Source organism: Carlito syrichta, unplaced genomic scaffold, assembly GCF_000164805.1.
Source record: "Carlito syrichta isolate Samal-C Ts95f unplaced genomic scaffold, Tarsius_syrichta-2.0.1 Scaffold302911, whole genome shotgun sequence".
In the NCBI taxonomy this organism is placed as follows: Eukaryota; Metazoa; Chordata; class Mammalia; order Primates; family Tarsiidae; genus Carlito; species Carlito syrichta.
The window spans coordinates 539,250-550,773 of NW_007247007.1; the positions used below are offsets into that span (position 1 = coordinate 539,250).

Genomic DNA, 11,524 nt, shown 5'->3' on the forward strand with positions numbered 1-11,524 from the left:
CACTTGGGGGGCGGCGGGGGGGCGGGTGCTGGCGGCGGCCGGGGCGACCCGCGGAGGCCTGGAAAGGCTTTACCCCGGCCCCTGGCATCTGCATTTCAGGTTTTTGAACTTGGCTTGCTTTGGGAGTTGATGTTTGTTTTCAGCACCGTTAAGGCGTACCCAGAATGTCAGGACCCGGAGCCAGGCACAGACCCTCTGAGAGCCCCTCGAGCCGCTCTTGTAATCTCCCTGGTTGGGGCCATTGCTCACGGGCCTCGCTTTGGGTGGCTGCGCTTATTCTGATATTACCTCCTTTCAACTTTTTTGGTTTAAAATGTTCTTTTAGGATAGGGTGATGACACACGTAATTGCAATTTTTAAATTTCTCATTTGGCAAAATAAAGCCTCAGTAATTCATTATTACCTTTTTGTTTTAGTAATTTTACGGGTCATGAAATCTGGGAGTGATCACCCAACACCTTTATTTTACAGAGGAGTAAAATTAGTCTCAAGCTTTAGTTGGTATAATTCTTCAGTTGTTGTCCATCATTCAGAGGGTCTTAGCTCTAGTGGCTGTGATAGCAGTTCAAGGTGTGCATCATTACAGTTCACAAAGGGCTTGGGGGCAGGCTGTAGAGTATAGATCTGAATATTATGCCTTCTCCAGATGAGGCCTGAACCATGCCCTAGGGCCTAAATGAAACAAGCTGAATTTGAACCCAGATCTGCAGACTCCAGCCGGGTCATGGGCAATTTCCACTTGCCTGCTCTCTCTCTAGCCTTGGGGAGGCAGAGATCATTTCCTGTACCAGACCTTTTCATTGCCAGCTGAGTACCCAGTACTTTGAGCTCATAAATAGAATAAGCAACAGCCCATCCCTGGGAAAACCAGGTCGATTAACCCAGGGCTCAAGGTTCTACTGCATTCCTGCCCCACTTGTCAGGAAAGGGTGGGGGAGAGCCTCCCTGGATGCAGCATTAGGATGGTTGAGCCTGAGTGGGGCTGCCATGAAGCTTTAAAAAACAAACAAACAAGCATGGTGCATTTGGTGCCCAAGCTCGCTACTTTGTAAACATGGGTCAGTGGTGGACTTAATGCTAGGCTGGTAATTCTGGGAACCAATAGGGCTTAAACTGTGTCCCTGTAGGTCAGTGGCATTTGGTATTTGCAGTTCCAGTTACGTGTGAGTGACCCCATAAGTCTGCAGTCTGTAGTAATCCATAATTTTCCGAGAGTTATTCATTGAAAGCTGAGGTCACAAAAGTGTTGGTATACAAAACATGCACCACATAATAATGTTTCAGCCAATGATGGACTACAACACGGACTGCATGTATGATAGTGATCTGATGAGATTATAGTATTGTATTTTTACTATATGTATTCTATATTTAGCTAAGTCTAGAGACACAAATACCATTGTGACAGTTGCCTACAATATTCTGTATAGTAACATAATGTATAGATCTGTAGCATAGGAGCAATAGGTGATTACCATCTAGTGTTGTGTAAGTACACTCTGTGCTGTTCACACAATGATAAGTTTACTGAATATTGCATTTTTCAGAATGCATCCCTGTTGCCAAGGAACACATGACATCATCTTTTATTTTATTTTATGGGGGAAAAACTATGCGTTTATTATGGCATGAACAAACTTAGGAACGGTCCATATTTCCAAACATAGCTCCTAAGCATCCACTCTACAGGCTTCCCTGTTTGATGAGAGACTTGCCAGGAAGACAGTGCTTCCTAGGCCTGGCTCAGTCAACTGACTCACAAACTTTAAACCTACTGCACTAGGTGTTGTAGGGAGCAAATCCAGAGATACAGGGCAGTGGTGATTGTGACTGGTCTGTTAATAGAGGAGTCTCCAAATCTGATGTTCTTTACTAAGTGACCATCTCCTTGAGTGAGCTGGTCTGGGAAGAAAAAAAGTTGACCGTTTTTTCAGACCTTATGAATGTGCCAGACACTGTGCTAAAGGAAATGGCAAGAATGAAGGCATCAAAGGGAAGGATATATTTGAGAAATGCCCCATAGCGCAATGTGTTTGGAGCTAAGTGGAGACAAGGCCAGAGGAGCAGGCTGGAGTCAGACCATGGGACCTGGCCTCGCTTGTGAACTCACTGCCCACTACTCGCTGAAGGGTGTTATCTAGTTGAGAAATGACATGGTTGTATTGGAGAACTGGAAAGATCCATGTAACAGGAGTGTGGAAGGGGCAGAGGGGGCAGAAGACATGGAGCGCATGCACCTGCTACCATCTGGCCTCTCCTGAACGGGCCTCACTCTACTACCTATCTCTTGTCCTTGTCTCTTGCCTGACTCTCTCACAGTTGCCTAGATCTTCCTTACCTGTCTGCCAACTCTTTCTCTGCTCTCTTACTTTTGGGATTTTTTTGGGTTCTACAGTCTGTCTTTATTAATCCCAGCACATACATGTTTTCTGCATGGTCATATCCATTTTGGTGGCTTTAACTGTTGTTTATACTAGATGTATAATGGGGCCTACAATTCATGGATGGGCTTCAGGGAGTCCCTGTGTTCCCTGAAATGGTATGCCCATTGGGAATGGTATATATTTTTCTGGGAGCAAGGTCTGTAGCTTTCATCAGTTTCCCAAAGGGACTCTTATCCTTACCAGTGTTAAACTATTCATCCAGCCGGGCTCCGTGGCTCAGCCTATAATCCCACGCCTTTGGGAGGCTGAGGTGAGTGGATTGCCTGAGCCCGCGGGTTCAAGACCCGCCTGGGCAACTTGACGAGACCTCATCTCTACAATAAATCAAAAAATTAGCCGGACGTGGTAGCGCACGCCTGGAGTTTCAGCTACTTGGAAGGCTGAGGCGGAAGGATCACTGGAGCCCAGCAGGTCAAGGCTGCGGTGGCCGGGAGTATGCCACTGCATTCCAGTCTGGGTGACAGAGTGAGACTCCAACTCAAAAAAAAAAAAGAAAACAACTATTCATCCTGAATGTCTAGATTTTCATTTCCAACTGTGCACTAGATACAGCTTCTCAAGTGTCTTTAACAAACTGTGCAAAATACATTTTTTTCAGATCATTATTGATACATAATTTGAAAAACACAAAATAAAGATCAAGTATAGTCAGGGTTTACACAGACCACCACTCTTAAAATCTTTTGAAGATTTTAAATAGTTATTCTTATCAGAGAGACAGCCTTACAGAAACAACTGGTGTCCCTCCCCACTCCCCATTTGACTTTGGGCATACCCTGACAGTTGTTTTTGTTTGCATTTACATATTATGTTTGTTCTTTTTTTTTTTTTTGAGTAGGAGTCTCACTCTGTCACCCAGACTGGAGTGCGGTGGCATACTCACTGCCACTACAGCCTCAACCTGCTAGGCTCAGGTGATCCTTTTGCCTCATCCTTCCAAGTAGCTGGAACCACAGGCACGCGCCACCATTCCTGGCTAATTTTTGATTTATTGTAGAGCTGATGTCTCACCAAGTTGCCTGGGCTGGTCTCTAACCCGTGAGCTCAGGCAACCCTCTCACCTGGAATTATAGGCCTGGGATTATAGGCCTGAGCCATATGCTTGTTCTTTGCTCTGCCTTTTTTTTTTTTTTTTTTGAGTTGGGAGTCTCTGTCATCCAGACTGGAGTGTAGTGGCATGATCACAGCTCATCACAACCTCAGATTCCTGAGTTCATGCTATCCTTCTGCCTCAGCACCTGGCCAATTTTATTTTTCTCACTATGTTGCCTAGACTGGTCTCAAAATCCTGGGCTCATGTGGTCCTCTGTTGCCCAGGCTGGAGTACAGTAGCATGCTCACAACCCAGCATTGACCTGCTGGGCTCCAGCAATCCTTCCATGTCAGCCTTCCAAGTAGCTGGAACTAGTGGCATATGCTATCACGCCTGGCTAATTTTTTGATTTATAGTAGAGACGAGGTCTCGCCAAATTGCCCGGGCTGGTCTCGAACCTACAGGCACAGGCAATTCACTTGCCTCGGCCTCCCAGAGTGCTGGGATTACATGCTTGAGGCACTGCACCCAGCTCACCACCAGATTTCTAGGCTTCTCTATCTCCCAACACATGATGACATCAGGCTTGGAAGTTTTGCCTGTCGTTAGAATTTTTGAGTCAAAAAGTAGGACACTAATGACATCTTCATTTACTTTCATTTATAGTTTTTAAAGATAGAAACCTCTTCTCTGGCCCCTTGTGTTCCCTTAGAAATTTTTAGTTCCAATTTATTTGATCTTCTTGGTAACAGCAAATAAGTAACATTTGATCTCCGTAAGTAAACTTATATTCCTCAGCTTTTTGTTCAGGAAATATGGTCACTGTCACATTAAGTCCTTCCTGCACTAGGCAGGAGTAATGGAGTAAGACCTGCTATAGAAGAGAGAGGCTCAGACTGAGAATGGGTGGAAGGATCCACAAGTTAGTTCTGAGTGGGCCTGGGGGGGCGAGTGCTTAGCTGCATAGAGGTGGGTGGGTCCCATGGTAGTGGATGAACTAAGTGAGTGATTGAAACTCAGTAGTGTGTGACTGATCAGGGTTGAGGAGAAGCCATCACTGGGTGACAGACCAAGGCCAGGGGTTCCCCTGTGGGCCTAGAGTCCCTGCCTGAGGAGGAGGGAGGGCTCACCTGCTGGGGCCTCCTCCCTTCCTCCTTCCTGTTCACTCCTCTTTTTCCCTTCCACCCCTCCTTCTTCCTCCTCCCCTTGCCCTCCTTCCTTCCTTCTTCACTTCTCCCTCTCCTCTTCTCTCCTTTCCTCCCTCCCCTGCTTTTTTTTTTTTGAGTCAAGTCTCACTCTGTTGACCATGCTGCAGTGCAGTGGCACAATCACGGCTCACTGCAGCCTCAACCCCTTGGGCTCAGGTGATCATTCTGTCTTGGCCTCCTGAGTAGCTGGGACTACAGGTGCATGCCACCACATCCAGCAAACTTTTTTGTAGAGACAAGGTCTTGCTGTGTTCCCTAGACTGGTCTCAAATTCTAAACTCAAGCAGTCCTCTTGCCTTGATCTCTCAAAGTGCTGGGATCACAAGCGTGAGTCACCACGTTGGGCCTTCCCTCCTCTTTTACCTCTTTCCAGTTTTCTTCCTCCCCTCTTCCACTCTACTTCTTCCTCCCTTCCCTCCTTCCTCCCCTTCCTCCTCTCTTACCTCCTGTTTTTTCTCTTCCTCCTCCCTTCCTCTTTTGACCTCAGGTTTTTTTTTTCTCAGTTCACTGGTCCTTTACAGCCTCAGCTACAGACCTCATGCACTCAGGAAATCACTGCCCCTTGCAGTTCTTAAGGACTCATCCATCTTGGTAGCTAAAAGTACTTGCATTAACATCCAATGGACATTTTTAAATACCTGACTTTATTTTAACCTTTTGTCTGCCCTACCTAGAAAGATTCTCTCTCAACACTTTGATTTTGTGAGTAGAAGGGGGCTCAGTTTTCCCATCACAGGCCTAGCCTGGTCTGACTGGGCCAGGCTCAGGGGAAAGAAGGGAAGAGGTCCATAAACCCCATTTTGAGGAGGAAGCACTAGAGAACTCAAACAAGATGTATCTTTGCTCTTGAGTGAAGTCCAACTGGAGCCCCTAGCTTCCTCAGTAGCTGCTGTGACTTCTGCAGAAGGGTATGAGGACTGAGACTTTGCATTGACTCTCCCCCCATGGATCTGGGATTGCCCAACCCGCCAGCAGCCACCCATAGTGTTCCCTACACTAGATATAATGGGAGAACTAACAGGGGTAGAACAGGCCAGAAATGTCCCTGGCTTACAGGGCAGCTCTCCAAACTTCACTTAACCTGCCTGTGGGTGGCAGAGTGCACCAGGGTTTCATTTGATACAAAAGTCATGCAGCTTACCTCTCCATGGAGACAAAGAGCCACCCAGCTCAGGGGAGGGCCTCTTACCTAGAACCAAGAGTGGCAGGGACTTTTCAGTTCTAAGGAATATTGTTTTAGATTTAGACACTGTCCATTTTCAGTAAGTGTGTTGTCAGGCCATGTTCTAAATGCTTTTGCATTATTAAGTTATTTGTATTTATTTTTGTCAGATTAGAAAATATAGTTTATTTAGAAAATAAATTAGAGAAAGAGGAGATTCACTTCCTCAAGGTAGAGGAGGGGGCCAAAGCCAGGAACCATAGCGATGGCCATATCTCAAAGAGCACATGGCCATACCACAGTCTAGTAAGGCAATGGCTATTTTTTATTTTATTTTATTTATTTTTGAGTTGAAGTCTCACTCTGTTGCCCAGACTGGAGTGCAGTGGCATGCTCACGGCCACCACAATCTTGACCTGCTGGGCTCAGGCGAGCCTTCCACCTTGGCCTTCCAAGTAGCTGGAACTATAGGCATGCGCCACCATGCCTGGCTAATTTTTTTATTTAACTTTTAATTTTAAATATGTGTAGTACAATTTAATTTTTTGATTTATTGTGGAGATGAGGTCTCGCCCAAGCTGGTCTCAAATCCATGAGCTGAGGCAGTCCTCTCACTTCAGCCTCCCAAAGAAAGTACTGGGATTATAGGTGTGAGCCTCTGCACCTGGCTGTTTTTATTTTTATTTTTTATTTTTTGAGTTGGAGTCTCACTCTGTCACCCAGGCTAGACTGCAGGGACACTCTACTGCAGCCTCAACCTACTGGACTCAGATGATCCTTCTACCTCAGCCTTCCAAGTAGTTGGAACTATAGGCATGTGCTGCCACACATGGCTAATTTTTTTATTTATTGTAGAGATGAGGTCTTGCCAAGTTGCCCAGGCTGGTCTTGAACCCATGAACTCAGGCAGTCCTCTCACCTTGGCCTCCCAAAGTGCTGGGATTATAGGTGTGAGCCACCATGCCTGGCAAGTTATTTTTGTTTATTTATTTTTGAGTTGGAGTCTCACTGTACCCTAGGCTTGAGTGCAGTGGCATGCTCACCATCACTTCAGCCTTGACCTGCTAAGCTCAGGTGATCCTTTCACTTCAGCCTTACAAGTAGCTGGCCCTACAGGGGTGCGTCACCATGCTCAGCTAATTTTTGAAACAAATTTTAATTTTGAATATGTGATGTACAATTCAGGGTTAGGTATGCAAATGATTGTTGTGCAGATGCCCTTGTTGATGAGGTATGCCTCCCCCTCCCCTGGCTATTTCCCACTATTGCCAATTCCTTTCTTATAGTATTACGATAGTTGTTCAAGGTCTGCTTATGAGTGAGAACATGTGATACTCAGTTCTGTGTTTCTGTGATGGATCACTCAGTTTTCTAACCTCTAAGTCTGTCCAAGTTGCTGCAAAATTCATATTTTTGTCCTTCTTTATGGCTGTGTAATATTCCATCGTGTATATATACCATATTTTTTTTTATCCAGTCCTTTTTCGATGGACAGCACGGTTGATTCCATGTTTTTGCTATTGTAAATAATGCTGCAATAAACGTGTGTGCAGGTATCTTTTTCATAGAGTGATATGAGTTCCTTTGGGTATATTCCCAGTAGGGTGGTTGGGGGGTCAAGTGGGAGGTTGATTTTTTTTTTGAGTTAGAGTCTCACTCTGTTGTCCAGGCTTGGAGTGCAGTGGCTCACTCACGGCCACCACAGCTTCGACCTGCTAGGCTTAGGCCATCCTTCCGCCTCAGCCTTCCAAGTAGCTGGAACTATAGGCATGTGCCACCTTGCCTGGCTAATGTTTTGATTTATTGTAGAGATGAGGTCTCACCAAGTTGTCCAGGCTGGTCTCAAACCTGTGGACTAAGGCAATTCTCTCACCTCAGCCTCCCAAAATGCTGGAATTATAGGTGTGACCCACTGCACCGGGCTTGGAAGGTCGATTTTTAGATCTTTTAGGGATTGCCATTCTATTTTCCACAGAGCCTGTACTAGTTTACATTCCCACCAACAGTGTAGAAGTGTTCCCTTTTCGCCCCATACTCACATCTTTGTTTTTTGAGTTATTGATGACGGGCATCCTGACTGGAGTTAATATTTTGATTTATTGTAGAGATGAGGTCTCGCCAAGTTGCCCAGGCTGATCTCGAACCCTGGGCTCAAGCAATGCTCTCATCTCAGTCTCCCAAAGTGTTGGGATTACAGGCATGAGCCACTGCTCCCCATTATATATATTAAGTCATTTTTAGAGGCAGAGTCTCACTCTGTCACCTAGGCTAGAATGCAGTGATGCAGTCTTGTCTCACTGCAGCCTCTACCCTCTGGGCTCAAGCAGTCCTCCTGCTTCAGCCTAATGAGTAGCTGGGACTACAGGCTTGAGCCAACAAGTCCAGCTAATTTTTTGTTTTCTCACTCTGTCACCCAGGCTGGAGTGCAGTGGCATGCTCATGGCCACCGCAGCCTCGACCTGCTGGGTTCAAGTGATCCTTCTGCTTCAGCCTTCCAAGTAGCTGGAACTATAGGTGCATGCCACCACCCGCCTGGCTAATTTTTTTTTTTTTGAGTTGGAGTCGTACTCTATTGCCTAGATTGGAGGGCAGTGGCACGCTCACGGCCACCACAGCCTTGACCTGCTGGCTCAGGCAATCCTTCCGCCTCAGCTTTCCAAGTAGCTGGAACCACAGGCATATGCCACCATGCCTGGCTCATACATTTTTCTTTCTTTCTTTCTTTTTCGAGTAGGTGTCTCACTCTGTTGCCTAGGCTGGATGGAGGGCAGTGGCACAGCCATTGCAGCCTCAACTTGCCGGGCTTAGGCGATCCTTCTGCCTCAGCCTTCCAAGTAGCTAGAACCACAGGCATGCACCACCACACTTGGCTCATTGTTGATTTATTGTAGAGACAGGCCTTGCCAAGTTGCCCAGGCTGGTCTCCTACACGTGTGCTCAGGCAGTCCTCTCATCTTGGCCTCCCAAAGTGCTGAGATTGTAGGCGTGAGCCACCATGCCTGGCCTCTGACTAACTTTATAAATTTTTTGTGGAGATGGGATCTCTGCTGTGTTGCTCAGACAGGTCTTAGTTGACTTTCCTTGCCCCTTCCAACTCACATGCCTTGCTCAGTATCTCCAGTGGTATGGGACTGATAGGTGTTCTGGGCCAGCAAGTTGTTGCCAATTTGCTTATGATCCCCTCAGGTCCTACTTTACCCACAACGTTCCCCATCTGAGACAGGAACAACTGATTGAGCCCAAAAACTTGAATCTGTCCTTTCCTCCTGTCCTTCTCGCATGCTCTCCCGTGGGTTGAAATCCTTCACAGGTCCCTTGAGAGTCCAACCACTTGCCATCACTGCTGGTACTGCTGCCCAGGTCCAAGCCATTGTTGTTGCTTTCCTGAATATAAGACTGGACAAGTGAGCCTTTGTTATCTGTTGTCTCTTCTCAGCCGAGCAGCCAGTGACATGGGCAAGCCTCTTACCCTGAACTCAGGACCCTATCATGGCTCCCACACCCTTCAGAATAAAAGCCAGAATCTTCTGTGGCCTATAAAGCTCAGTTTTCCCTGGCTTCTCCTGCTACCTTCTTCCTGCTCACTCGATTAGATTTTTATAGATGGTTTGTAGATAAGGGTCTTGTGAATTCTTCTGCATATGGATATCTGTTGTTCCCAGCATCATTTATTGGAGAGGGTGTGCGCTTTTCTTGTGTGCGCTTTTCTTAATGGTTTGTGTGTGTGTGTGTGTGTGTGCGCGCGCGCGCTATTTTTTAAATCATGAGAAAGGCAGTAGCTCCAAGAATCAAGCCCTGTTATGAAGTCTTTTGCTGTGTGTGACAGGCTGGATATGATGTGGCCAGAGTCACAGGGTGTAAAAGTATTCACCAATACAGTTATAAATTAAGAAAGAGATTTATTAAATGAAAGATACTTTGTGAAGAGCACAACAGGCAGGACAACAGCAAGAGGATCTGCTGTCTGCTGCCTCCTTAAGATATTCTTAGCTCCTTTGTGGCAAATCAGTTTGCTGTGTGTGGATTTGTTTCTGGGTTCTTTATTCTGTTCCATTGCTCTATGTGTCTGTTTTTATACTAATACCTTGCTGTTAGGTTATTATAGCTTGGTAGTATAGTTTGAAATCAGATACTGTGTAATGACTTCAGCTTTGTTATTTTTGCTTAGGATTGCTTTGGCTATTTGGGGTCTTTTATGGTTTCATGTAAATTTTAGGATTTTTTTTTTTCTCTTTGAGGAATGTAATTGGTATTTTGATAGTGCTTGTATTGAACCTGTAGATTGCTTTGGGTAGTACGGTTGTTTTAATGATATTAATGTCTTCAATCCATAAGCATATGATTTTTTTTCCATTTTTTGGTGTGTGTGTGTCCTCTTTCATTTATTTTTATCAGTATTTTGTAGTTTTCATTGTAGAGATTTTTCACCTCTTTGGTTAAATTAATTCCTGAACATTTTATTTTGGGGGTAGCTATTATAAATGAGATTGCTTTCTTGATTTTTTTTTTTTTTTTTTTTAAGTTGGAGTCTCACTCTTGTTGCCCAGGCTGGAGTGCAGTGGCATGCTCATGGTCATAGCAGCCTTGACCTGCTGGGCTCAGGCGATCTTCTGTCTCAGCCTTCCAAATAGCTGGAACTACAAACACATGCCACCATGCCCAGCTAATCTTTGTGATTTATTGTAGAGCCGAGGTCTCACCAAGTTGCCCAGGCTGGTCTCGAACCCCTGGGCTCAGGCAATCCTCTCACCTCGGCCTCCCAAAGTGCTGAATTACAGACTGAGCCGCTGTGCCCAGCCTTGATTTCTTTTTCAGCTAGTTTGTTATTGGTGTACAGAAATGCTACTGATTTGTGTATGTTGATTTTGTATCCTGCAACTTTACTGAAGTTGCGTATCAGTTGTAAGATTTTTTGGTTGAGCTTTTTGGTTTTTTTAAATATAAGATCATGCCGTTTGCAAAGAGAGACAATTTGACTTCCTCTTTTTCTTTTGGATGCCTTTTGTTTCTTTTTGTCTGTTCTGGCTAGCACATCCAGGGCTGTGTTGAATAGCAGTAGTGAAAATGAGCAACCTTGTCTTGTTCCAGATCTTAAGAGAATAGACTTTCAGCTTTTCCCCATTCAGCATGATGTTAATTGTGGGTTTGTCATATATGGCCTTTATTGTGTTGAAGTATGTTCCTTCTATGCCTAGATTGTTGAGAATTTTATTATGAAGAGGTTGTGAATTTTATCAAATGCTTTTTCTGCATCTGTTGAGATGGTCATATGGATTTTTTCTTTCACTCTATTAATGTGCTGTACCTATTTATTGTTACACATATGTTGATCCATCCTTGCATCACTGGTATAAGTCCCACTTGATCATGGTGTATTATGTTTTTGATTTGTTGTTGGGTTCAGTTTGCTAGTATTTTGTTGATGATTTTTGCATCTGTGTTCATCAGGGATGTTGGCCCATAGTTTTGTTTTTTGCTGTCTCCTTGTCTGGTTTTGGTATTAGGATATTGCTGGCCGCTCTCAAGTCATTACCATTTTGTAACAATTTGAGACAAATTGGTGTGTGTTTGTCTTTAAAAGCTTGGTAGATGCCGGGTTCGGTGGCTCAGCCTGTAATCCTGCGCCTTGGGAGGCTGAGGTGAGTGGATTGCCTGAGCCCGCGGGTTCAAGACCCGC

The 11,524-nt window shown here is 45.1% G+C and overlaps 1 protein-coding gene across 5 annotated transcripts in view; it reads left to right on the forward strand.

Moving 5' to 3' along the window:
• Window positions 1–11,524, forward strand: part of LOC103259600 (up-regulator of cell proliferation) — a 59,248-nt gene that overhangs the window by 24,857 nt on the left and 22,867 nt on the right. Inside the window, exon 1 of one of the 5 annotated variants that reach the window (XM_021711913.1) lies at window positions 4,810–4,883. The exons of the other annotated variants lie outside the window; for them this stretch is intronic. The gene's annotated coding sequence lies outside the window, so the exon portion shown is untranslated. Of the gene's footprint in view, window positions 1–4,809; window positions 4,884–11,524 lie in introns of those variants that run through there. 5 annotated transcript variants of the gene reach the window in all.